Source organism: Macrobrachium nipponense, chromosome 27 (genome assembly GCF_015104395.2).
Source record: "Macrobrachium nipponense isolate FS-2020 chromosome 27, ASM1510439v2, whole genome shotgun sequence".
NCBI lineage: Eukaryota > Metazoa > Arthropoda > Malacostraca > Decapoda > Palaemonidae > Macrobrachium > Macrobrachium nipponense.
The window spans coordinates 37,111,935-37,124,434 of record NC_087216.1 but is presented as its reverse complement, the minus strand read 5'-3'; the positions used below and the strand labels follow the sequence as shown (position 1 = coordinate 37,124,434).

Here is a 12,500-nt window from a genome sequence, read left to right as displayed (position 1 = left end):
CTGTCATCATGACTGGCCAGTCTCAAGATCAATTCGTTGGCCTGATAGTACACTCATCTCACTTGCTATGCCTTTCCTTTTCGAGTTTTTCCTTTATTCGTTCATTATTCTATATGTTTTCTGTGATGCCAGTACATTATATACATATATATATATATATATATATATATATATATATATATATATATATATATATATGTATGTATGATATATATATACATATATATACAGATATGTATATATATATATATATACATATTTGTTTATGTATATATATAATATATATATTATATATATATATATATATATATATATATATATATATATATATATATATAATATACATGAACTTAAATATATGTTTATATACTGCATATACAAACATTATGATCTCCTGGTCACTTTATACCCGTTATGTAAGCAGTTGTAAAAACCAGAGTACCCTCTTAGCTTTTCGATTCCTTCTCACATTAAGGATACTCTTGTCACTACAAAGCCAAAGATCACATTGGAAAGAATATGAATCGACTCTGGCGTCTGTAACAGGATTCGAACCGACACATCCGGATTATCCGAACGAGGTCACGTTGCCCACTGGACCTTCTGTCGGAACGAGGTCACCTTACTCACTAGACTTACGCGTCGCCAGGTTGGTAACGTGGATCGTTTGATGCTCCGAATGTGGGGGTTCGAATCCTGCTTCAGGCGTCAGAATTACTTTATTTTCTTATATTTTCATCTTATGCTGTGTAGTGACAAGCGCATCCATATATAAATATATATATATATATATATATATATATATATATATATATATATATATATATATATATACCCTACGGGCACTTCTTAACAGTTATGTAGGTAATTTTGTTTGTTTGCATGGTGTTTTTTACGTTGCATGGAATCAGTGGTTATTCAGCAACGGGACAAACGGCTTTACGTGATTCCGAACCACATCGAGTGTGAACTTCTATCACCAGAAATACACATCTCTCACTCCTCAGTGGAATGCCCGAGAATCGAACTCGCGACCACCAAGGTGGCAGGCCAAGACCATACAGATTACGCCACTGAGGCGCTCGTAGGTGATTTTAATAACTACAGTGGAATTGCAAACATGGGAACTTGTTTCACAGAAGCGAATTTCTGACTCACATCTGGAGTTGGTAATTCATGCCAGCGATTTTGATTCAACTGTCCGACTCGGTAGGAAGTAAACTGCTAACATTTCATTCGATTCACTCCTTCACCATGAGATATGACGGACATAAACGCAAGAATACGCGTTACACAAATCAATTTCTGACACATGTACCTTGTAATTATAATATTGTATATAATATAATATTGTGTGTGTTTGATTCAACGATCCTTTCGTAGTTAACCACACGGACATATCTGTTTAATTTTCCACGCTTTCAGAGCTCTTGCAGTCCTCCTTACCTCACCTCTGTGAGTCACTGCTTTTTTTTAATTATCGGCCTTCATATGAAAGCAAAGGCGTGCAGGGAAAAATAAATATAGAATTAATGTCACCGGTAAGTTACTAAACTGGACTGTCTGTCGCACAGCAATCAGAAGCCACAGCATCATTTGAATTCCAGTCACGTTTGAGAGTAACTCATGAAACGCGGTTCTTGTAAGTGCCGAAACAATTGTTTTACATATTTGAAACCTTTTTATCAGCGCTTGAAAATAAGTCTGAATTCTTCCCTTTGAAGAATATATACTTTGTTTGTATGTTGTTTTTACGTTGCATGGAACCAGTGGTTATTCATCACCAGAAATACACATCTCTAACACCTCATTGAAGAATATACAGTTTATCAAAAAATTTATCTTTGACTGTGTTATACACTGCTTTAGGAAGTAAAATTAAGTCGCATTTAACCTAAATTGAGATGGGAAATCGACCTGTGTATTTAAGATTATGGTCTAAGTTTCGTTCTTTTCTGGAAACTTTTCAGGTATCTTTTTTAATGTATTCAGCAACTGGGTTCTGTAGGAATGCCCTCATTGTTTTTTTATCCGTGTCTCTCTTTTCTTACTTTTTTTTAGTGCGTAATGGTTATTCCTTTCTGTTTAGATATTTCCTTTTGATCGATTCATTTGGGTTTCTAGAGTAGAACCGCTTCTCGTTTTCATGTGCGATGCTTATATGGTATATTTAGAGATGAATTTACTATTTCTTTTTGTCCGGTTAATTTTACACAGAATTCGTCTTTGTTCTCCGATAATGAGAGTGAATGGGAAGAACCATCACTTAAAACTCTAAGGCTCTTAAGTACATCTCGTATTTCTTTGTGGAGGAGATTTCGATATTAGAAATATATTGCTTGCGTGACTTTTCCAGGTTCTTCTGTTGTGTTATGGGGGGGAATAAAACACACATACACGCGCGCACACACACACACGCATACACACGCACACACACACACACACACACACACATATATATATATATATATATATATATACTTATATATATATATATATAATATATATATACTACTGTAATAATTGAATAAACGTCACCACTTTCTGATAGCCCGGTAAGAGTCGCGGATCTCGCCCGGGGGTCAGAATCTCTTCATTTCTACTTCATTTGAGTCTAAGGTTTGTAGTAACAAGTGTTTCCAAAGCTTGAAGAAATTGAAAAGCTGAGAGGGTATTGTAGTTATTAAAATTAATATGCATAAATAACTGTCAAGAAGTGACCAGTAGATTATGTGTGTGTGTGTCAACTGATTGTCAACACGTGCAATAAAAGATATTCAACTGCTATATCGCCTTTTGGAGAAATTAGGGAGCTTTAGAGCCTAAACCCACTGTGTAGTATTTATATTGTGACGTAATGGTGCAATTACATAGAAAAGTAATTTACCACGTTGGTCTGGTCTGGTAATCATCTCTTAGTTACAAACCTGAGTTTAATTACAAATGCACAAGGCTGCACCCTCCTCACCTCATGTGTCAATAAGAATCAATCACTTTTAGCAGCGAGAAGTAATTCGTCTGGTATTTTCTCCACAATATTTCCCAAAACTCTCTCTCTCTCTCTCTCTCTCTCTCTCAGAAGAGGTATATAATGGATGTTTGTTTGTATGGTGTTTTTACGTTGCATGGAAACAGTGGTTATTCAGCAACGGGACCAACGGCTTGACGTGACTTCCGAACCACGTCGAGAGTGAACTTCTATCACCAGAAATACACATCTCTCACTCCTCAATGGAATGCCCGAGAATCGAACGCGTGGTAAGTAATGGATGTTCTCAGAGGCCGAGTTTCTTATCTCGTTGGAAACTGGTCTACACATTATTTCACACATTATCAGTGATTACAATCACAACCAAGGACTTACAATAATACGACTGGGGTTCAACACTACAACTTATTCAACAAATCAACAAAATGTAAAAACGAACGCAGCACAAAACATAAAGAACAGCAACAAAATGACCGACTAGACTGAAAAGCAAGTGGAAACACAAAGATGAAAGGCTGTGTCATCAGGGAATGGAATTTCAGCATAATCCCAGGTAAACAATGACGGGATCTAGATATAGAGAAATTTCCAACCGGAATTAACATTAGTTAAGTTCACTCGATATAAGTTCACGCTATGACTTCTGTCTCAAACTAAAGACCTTAAAATACTGCTTGATTACAAATATAACTACCATAAAATTAACATCAATGCAACATGAAAATGTCTCGGACAAAAATAATCTAAAGCAAACGAATTACGATTAACTTTAGAACATGGACCAGTAACATTAATCCCTACCTCCCATTGGGAGTGAACGCCAACAACAACTTTGAATTCGTTACAGTTACCCTTTTCTACGATGCTTAACGTAAATGTAAAATGAAATATAATTTGTTCACAAAACAGCAAAATGAATTCTTGATCCAAACTATAAAATCCTAATGACAATTATCATGCACGTCCAGAATCAAGGTTAGACCAAGCATGCAACTCATTCACTCAGACGCTCCCTTACTCTAATCAATACGTGAAATTTCAACTTGGCGCCACAATATTTGAATGCATAACTCTTTAGGTGCAACACTTTACTACGGATGTATGATATTTAGGGGTGAAGCCCAGGCACTGGGGCCAAGAAGGCCATTCAGCACAGTGATGAAGGTTAGATAAATTTAATTATGGTAAATGAATTGATGACTTAGTGAAAGAAAGGATTCATAAAATTAGATGTGATTAATAAACAAAATAAAAATATGAAGTTTAATGAATGGTGCAATATATATTAAAAATAAATAGTTTGTCTTTAAAAATCTGTACATGATATATATTATATATATATATATATATATATATATATATATATATATATATATATATATATATATAATATATATATATATATATATATATAATATATATATATATATATATATATATACATATACATATATATATATATATATAATTAACTAAATGTTATTAAAGATTTGTATACATTTTAAGGAGATGAGAGCGGAAACATCTGCGATTAATTATCTTTAAATGACACCTACTCACATGGAACAAACCCACGGCCTTTGACTTGAAATTCAAGTTTCCAAAGAATGTCACCCACTGCAGACCCCATACTGGGGGAGGAGGGAACTCGTGAATTTACATCTGAGCGACATGCCGTGACGCTATAGCAACCATATCATCGGACCAGTGTTAAAATGTGATACGCACTATCAAGGTCTATAGACCTTGCGCACTACGTATGTCCCCGACGAGTACTTACCCTCAGCATTTAATCGATACAAAAACTCTCTTAGTTCAACAATGAGACAACTCATTTACCACAAGAACAGTACAAAGCCATCAATTAAGAGCGCAGAGACAATTAGATCTCCTTGGCTACTTTAAACAGCAATGATCATTCTTACACCTCTTGTACAAAGTCGACAACATTTCATTATTGAACACTTTTAAAACACCGGTGAACTTTACCACAACACTGATACGAATTCTCATAACATTTTCGCTACCAGCTTTATTTTTTCTAATATTCCATAGTTCCTCGCTGGAAGAGTGGTTTTTGCGCTCGGCTGCCAATCCGGTGGTCCGAAGTTCCATTCCCGGCTCTGCCAACGCGGAATCAGGGGAATTTATTTCTGGTGATAGAAATTCATTTCTGGATATAGTGTGGTTCGGATCCCACAATAAGCTGTAGGACCCGATGCTAGGTCACCAATTGGTCCCCAGCCACGTAAAAATATCTAATCCTTTGGGCCAGCCCTAGGAGAGCTGTTAATCAGCTCAGTGGTCTGGTAAAACTAAGATGTACTTAACTTCTAACATTCCATTCTGAACCAATAACTCTCTTAAATATTCCATTTTATTCCAATTTCCCCCGAATTGAGTCACCTCGGGCACTTCATTTTTTTGGCTCGTGTGGCTCCGGGGGTCTTGTGGTGTCACTGCAGGGTAGCATATAGGCCTTCCCCATCCACAGATGGAACTGGGACGAATCAGGTTTGGTGGAAGGAGCGGGACTGTATGATCTCATCAATCTCCGTCGAAAGAGAGAAATTGTCAGGATTCTCGCCAGGTGGTTACTGGTTATCTCAGTCCGTCGTGTTTGAATCACTATCACAGGGTGGTTGAGGATTTTAACCTCTGCGCTACTTCTAGTCTTCAGTCACCTTATTATCACTGTAGGTATGGGCTTCCTTCACTCTTGTAAATGCCCTGTCAAAGGACGCATTGGAAGGGGAAAACATTGGCGGTTCCATTTTGAAGGCATTCAGTATGGAAAAAGAAAGCAAGAGATCAGACAGTGAAAGAATATAATAAAAGAAACGCTTAGGCCATTAAGCAAAACTGCATCTCTCTTATCTCATGTACCCATTAATCAGCCAAGGCTACAAATTGTTTCGTTTCTCCACGATGAATTCCATATATTAACACAAATTAGGGATGTCTCATCTTTACACACACACACACACACACACACATACACATACACATACACATACACATACACATAACTACCTAACATACACACACACATATATATATATATATATATATATATATATATATATATATATATATATATATATTATATATATATTATTATATGTTGCTACTTTAATAACGCATATATCTTCTCCTAGACTGTATGAAATGTTAGAATAGTTTTGCAACATTTTCAGATTCTTTAGCTAGTTTAGTTATAGGATGTCTTAAAATGTATGTTCAGATTCTGCATATCATAGTGTAAAAGTTAACATATAATGCAGATGTGATAGAATGAAAAGAGAGAGAGATTAACTTTGTCCATTCCTAGATAGAAATTGTTTTAGTAACTTTTCATCGCCTCGAGATTAAGGGAGCTCGCGGTCTCAGTGTTGTTTTCATAACATGTCAATCATACTTGCTCGAGGAGTCTGTTTCATCGAGTACGTGTCTTTGTTGAGCATACTGGCTTCATACGCATATGTCTTTGCCAAAACCATGTGTAGATTTCACTATTTTTCTGTAAAGTTACGTCATATTAGAAGCTTCTAGAAGATTGCATCATCTTTCGCATGCCCAAAACGTTTTGTGTGATATCCACTGTCCAGTTTCCGTAAGGAAGAGAGATTCATTCAGACTTAAATCCTCATAGCATTTAGGTCTCCCCTCTCTCTCTCTCTCTCTCTCTCGCACGTCACTTTTGATTTCACATTAACGTAACTTACTGAATGGTCACTCGTAACTTTTAGATTTCAGATTTCTTAAGAGTTATTTAGTATTATTTAGTGCTTTTTGTGGAATATGAACAAACATTGTGCAAGTGTGTAACGGCGCCTTTTTGAAATGTTGTGAATTGGTGAAAATTTGTTGAACAAGCTGCAGCAGAAAGAAACAATTGGTACCAAGGTAACGTGTTATTTTAAATTTATTAGTTGCAACTAATAGTTACAATGGTTTGATAAGTTTAAATTTTTACACATTGCAACTTTTTGTGTTTTGTGTTTGCTTCATTTGAGATGATTTTTTGTGCATTTGTGCATTTTCTTGTTGAAGTGTGTGTTTTTATTTTATATTCAGTGTGATTGGTGCTTTTTGCCATTTTGGTATTTTCCACATTTTTTTATGTTTTCATTTGCATTCACAATTTAATTAACTTAGTTGTTTTCAATGATTAATCGTTGCACATTTAACTGAATTTAGCACTTGTGAATTAATTTGCATTTACTTACAATTCTTTTCAAATTTTTTTGTTATTTAGCACTTGTGAATTAATTTCCAAATTTTAATTATTGCCTAACACTTTTGAATTTTGATTTAATTAATTAATTATCTTGAATTTTGTGATAAATTAATTTTGATTTAATTTTACTTAATGAATTCAAGAATTAATTAAACTTTTTGTTTTCAGGTAACAGTAATTTTCCCTGATATTGTGAATTTCACTTATAAATTTTGAGTCTGATAAAAATTTGTGTATTTAAAATTTTTATATGTGTTTTCTTTTACACCAGTATATTTATATGATTTGCTTAGGTAGAAATATAGAGTGGTAATTGATCAGTTTTCCTTCAATTCACTTGAAGTGACTTAGAACAAGGGAAGTACTTAGACTTCTGAAATCAGGGAAATACTTAGACTTTTAAAGTTGTTGATGGAGTGATGCCCTTTAATTAATTTGATTACATATGAGGTTACCTCACACCTGTTTTACTGAACTTAGTCTGATTTTCTACAATACTGGTAAGTTATTTAAAGTTATTTAAGGGATCACTGTTGCCTTTAGAGTATTCAGTCGTTTAGTAACTGTGATGAGGGTTCAGGTGTCCGGCTGTTGTGAGGTAACATTGAATGATTGGTAAGTGTAGTAACCAGATACTTGGCACTTTGTCACAACATATATATATAATATATATATATATATATATATATATATATATATATATATATATATATATATATTACACACACACACCACCTCAATCTTATGTGACGCAAAGAACCTATGTGGAATTTAGCCTCTCATCTTCTCACTAAAACATACAGTTCTAAACCTTCTCCATCCCCCCTTCATCTTCATCTCATCCACACAAGGAACTCTGTTCATTTCCTTTCTGGTAGCACTGCTAACTCTATCCTGCTAACTAACATTCCTTTTAAAGCTACATTTTCAAACCGACAAAATCTTTTAGATACAGATCGTACCCCACTACTTACGACAAGACCCCTATCAATACTTTACCTTCCATTTACTAAGTTTATGGATAATTAAAATTAATTCTACATTTGCAACAGAAATGCCAAAGCGATGGAAGAACTTCCATCAACAAAAGCCATCAGGAGTATTTTCAAATTCCATACACTATATTGGCACAATGACTTGACACAAACATTTGATCGTAGATCACTTGCCTTTTCTCAAACACACTTAACAGTTTGTTTATTCACTTTGAATAAACGTACTGAATATAAATACTTATGACTTCAGTTTTTAGGGTGGAATCAACAATATGGTAACTTGTGGAGATGGAAAACAGTAGGTTATGATGGAATCACTACAGAGATTTTAGCCGAAACTAAATGACACCTTGAATATTAACTATAATAGACTGTTTTGAATAACGTAGAATGACGACACAAAGCCTGATGATTGGGAATTGGAAGATTTCTCAATTATCAGGCTTTGTCTCTTCATTTTACAGTATAAAACTGTCTATTTAGTACACGAGATATCATTGGATTTCAACTAATATTATCTCTTCAGTGATTCACCATAACCTATACTCGTTTTTTTCCATCTGTCCATCCGCTGTGGTGTTTGCATATGGTAACACTGCGTCCCGAGCTTTAGATAGTCACATTCAGCTAGCATTCAACAATAATAACAATATCCTATTTCGAATATTAACAGTGTAATTCGCATACAGTAAATTATTAAAACACTTTTCAGTTGCAAATGTACACCCAGATATCCTTTTATTTACCTAAAACTTACACAGCGTAACTATCTAAAGCCCGGGACGCAGTGTTACCATACCCAAACACCACTGGCGGGTGGACAGATGGAAAAAAATAGAGTATCGTGATTTCCATCTCTCAAGTTTCTTATTTGTCGATTCCACCTAAAAACTGCGATTCATTCATAACTATATTCCGGTCTTCCTCAGCTTCTGGTATGTATATCACTCTTATTCACGAAACGACCCATCAAAAGGGTTGCCTCAACACTGTCTTCTTTTGGTATTATTATAGACCCATCCCTTCTTCTGACAGGTATTTCCCTCTTCCAGTTTAAAAAAACAGAGAGAGAGAGATAAATAGGAAAGAAAAAAAATATATATACATATAATATATATATATATATATATAATAATATATATATATTATATATATATATATATATATATATATATATATAATATATAATTGATATATGCATTAGGCGACACAAATGTTCTTTAATACCCAATTCGCTCTACCTCGGAGTTAATATATTTTCATATATGTTAACCGAAGGGGAAATTTTTAGTTTATAATAATTTCGTCCTCTAGTGGATACAAACCAGCGGACAGAAGAATTCAGGACTTCAGTGACATTACTGACTCAGCCAACAAGTGATGTTAGTTGATAATAATTTCATTCTCTTGTGGATTCGATCCAGCTGACAGAGGAGAAATCAAGACTTCAGTGACATTACCGACTCAGCCAACAATGCGGGTTTTATTTAATAATAATTTCGTCCTCTCATGGATTCGAACCAGTAGACAGAGGAGAAATCCTCTGTGCGCTGGTTCGAATCCACGAGAGGACGAAATTATTATCAACTAAAAAAATTCCCTTCGGTTAACATATACGAAAATATATTAATTCCGAGGTAGAGTGAATTGGATATTAAAGGACAATTATAGCATAATGCATGTATAAGAATCACGGTGATGTGATAAAAATTCATTTACATATATATATATATATATATATATATATATATATATATATATATATATATATATATATGTATGTATGTATGTGTGTGTTGTGTATATCATATATATTATATATATAAAATATGTGTGTGAGAGAGAGAGAGAGAGAGAGAGAGAGAGAGAGAGAGAGAGAGAGAGAGAGAGAGAATAATTGTACCAGTGCTAAGATCAATATGCTTGGAGCAATGGCAGCCAAAAAGTGAATGCTCGTCAAATCCCGTAACAAAAGTGAAAGCAAGCACAAACAAGAAAGTTATGGAGAATGAATGATTGGGAATAGTACATATCTGACAGTAAATGTTGCAAGGTTAAATATACGAGAGCGCGAGTGACGGCTATATTAAGACACATCATGGCAAGCAAAACATCTATGCACATACCGAGAGACGGGAAAAGTGATTAATTAAAGTATTTAACGAATCGATTCGGTGATTCACTAAACACCTGAGCGTCGTCATGATGAGAGGAATCAACTTCAAGGCCAAAGAGTGAAACGGTTGCAGGTGCCGCGTCCTGAGTGTTATAAATATTTCTTCCCCCGTTCTGAATGTATAAATATTTCTTCAAATGTTTTCTGTCCTTGTGACGATTTGCAACTTTTCTCCCTGGTTATTTCGTGTTCCTTCCATTGTATTCTCATTTGATCTAATCACATTCACGTCAACGTATTAGAATCTAAATTGGTCATGGTTCGAAATGACAGATGCAGTTCTGAAGAGTGGCCGTGTTATATTTACTGTGCATAATGGGACTGCATAAAAGGGGTTACATGTTGTTACGACGGAGGCGAAGCTTGCCTAAAAACATGTGACCGGGAAAGTGGAGGACATGTTGTCTTAATGGGCCTTCGGTTTACAGTTTGCAATGTTTAGGTGGCCGTTTAAAATTTGCGCGAACGAAGTGATAAGAAAAGGTAGGAGAGAATTTGTGGGGTAGGAAAAGATTGAGAAAGGAATGTGAGAAATAGATGATGATATGGATATGCTCACTGGTGACATTGAAAAGAAGCGGCAGAAGTAACGTTACTGCTTGCGTAAAATACATATAAAAAAAACTAAAATACGAGAGTTGAATCATTACTAAGAGCAAAATTATGAAGGGAAACTGAACACGAGGAGATTTTAGAAGCATTTATGGGTCAAGGATATGAATAATGGCAAAATATAAAAAAGTGAATCTTTAAGACAAGAAAGATCGGAGAAACTTTGCAAAAACTGAAATAGAAGAGAAGTGTCTTTAAAAGGACTGTTGCAACAACACTTGCTTAAAAATTTTGGAATGGCAGTTGTAAACGGGATAAAATGAAGATGGAAACTTTTTAACTCAATGTTCTGTACACAGACCTGCAGTACGGAAGATTGAAAGGCTACGAAACATTAGCATTTCTAACAATGTGCTTCAGGTGTCAAAAGTGAAGGGGTTTGGTCTTGTGGTAAAAGACAGAAAAAAAGAAGGTTTTTGGGTAGGTTGCAGAACTCAAAAGTGATGGGACACAGAAGAAGGAGGTCTGAAAATCCAAATTGCTGTAGTGGCAGTGGAGCAAATACAGTCTAATGAAAGAGCCTCAGCGCCCGGACACGATTCTAGAGTTCGTGTACTATTAAGATTTGTGAAGACTTCACTTTTTAGGAGAATCTAAAAGCTGGGGGTAAGGAATCCTAGCAGGTGAATGAAGCAACAGGGGGCCTGGGGAAGATTTCTACAGAGTTTCGCAACACTGCAATAGATGAGTGAGACTAAGAGTTATCCCTGAGGTCGCAATCTCTTGCCTGAATTACTTAATGGTAAAACACAAACATACATACATACGTAAATAATATATATATATATATATATATATATATATATATATATATATATATATATATATATATATATTTGTGTGTGTGTGTGTGTGTGTGTGAGAGAGAGAGAGAGAGAGAGAGAGAGAGAGAGAGAGAGAGAGAGAGAGAGAGAGAGACCTACAATAGAAGTCTTGTTCCTCATTAAATATATGAGGCATGCAGATGCCTAACCTCGAAGGAAAGAAATGACAGTCACCTTTGGCACTTAATAAGTAATATGACTGAAGTTATTCTTCACATGCAACAGAATCTAATCCATACCTTGCGAATTAAGTCACGTGCCATGCAAATCAAGTCACGATTCGAATATAGTCAGACAAAAAAAAAAGAAATAAAAAAAAAGGCTTACAAGTTATTTCTCTTATTAGGCTAAAATAAAACACCTAAATCTCTCTCTCTCTCTCTCTCCAAATATATTAACCTTAAGCTGATTTTAAGCATAAAATAATTAATCATTAATGTGCTTACATAAAACGAGAACCTTTGTGGGGATAAACCCCCCACCCCACCTCTCTCTCTCTCTCTCTCTCTCTCTCTCTCTCTCTCTCTCTCTCTCCAAATATATTAACCATAAGCTGATTTTAAGCATAAAATAATTAATCATTAAACTTTACTGTAATTTGGGTCACATGAAACGAGAACCTTTGTGGGGATAAACCCCCCACACCACCTCTCTCTCTCTCTCT

The 12,500-nt window shown here is 35.0% G+C and overlaps 1 protein-coding gene across 5 annotated transcripts in view; it reads right to left on the bottom strand.

Moving 5' to 3' along the window:
* LOC135201025 (uncharacterized) overlaps positions 1 to 12,500 on the bottom strand; it is a 91,878-nt gene that overhangs the window by 53,106 nt on the left and 26,272 nt on the right. The gene's annotated exons all lie outside the window — the stretch shown is intronic.